Raw genomic sequence first — 634 nt, forward strand, 5'->3', positions numbered from 1 at the left:
TATATTTCTGAAACTAAATAATGTCTTTTCATTTGTCGTTTAAACTGATTCCTTTACAAGGAAAATGTAGGATTATACAGTTATTCAGTGCTGAGGACTAACATAATCCCATCATGACCCTTTTCCATACTGCATCAGCAACACCATGCCCTCTCTTTTTTCGGATTGCAGGTGAGAAATGGTGTTATGCCGTACTTTGATAACAAAATTTGAAATATGAAGATGACCTTAGACTCGTTCTATTCGGAAACAAATTGGTCGAGTCGTATCTCTTTTCAATTTTGTATCCATGCTCAAGTTCTCTAAGGCTATGTATATTCGCAAACACGTCTTTCGCTATTTTGAGAAAATGTGCAGAAACGAGTAAAAACGGAGGACAGCTTTCGACCATCATATTTTTCTGAGCCTGTCCCTTGTTCATCAGTCAAGTAGTGACCTGTGCAAGGGAGGAAAGGGTCTCGCAATATTAAGAAAAACCCAATACTGAGACATGAACTTGAGAAATAATCGTTTTATGACACACACACATCCCCCCCCTTCAATGGAACAACCCCCGACAGGCGTAAGAGGTCCTCCGCATTTTTTAGGAGATAGCTGATGCAATAAATGGTTGAGCAAATACATGTATCTAAAT

This window comes from Penaeus monodon, chromosome 23, assembly GCF_015228065.2.
Source record: "Penaeus monodon isolate SGIC_2016 chromosome 23, NSTDA_Pmon_1, whole genome shotgun sequence".
NCBI classification, from domain to species: Eukaryota; Metazoa; Arthropoda; class Malacostraca; order Decapoda; family Penaeidae; genus Penaeus; species Penaeus monodon.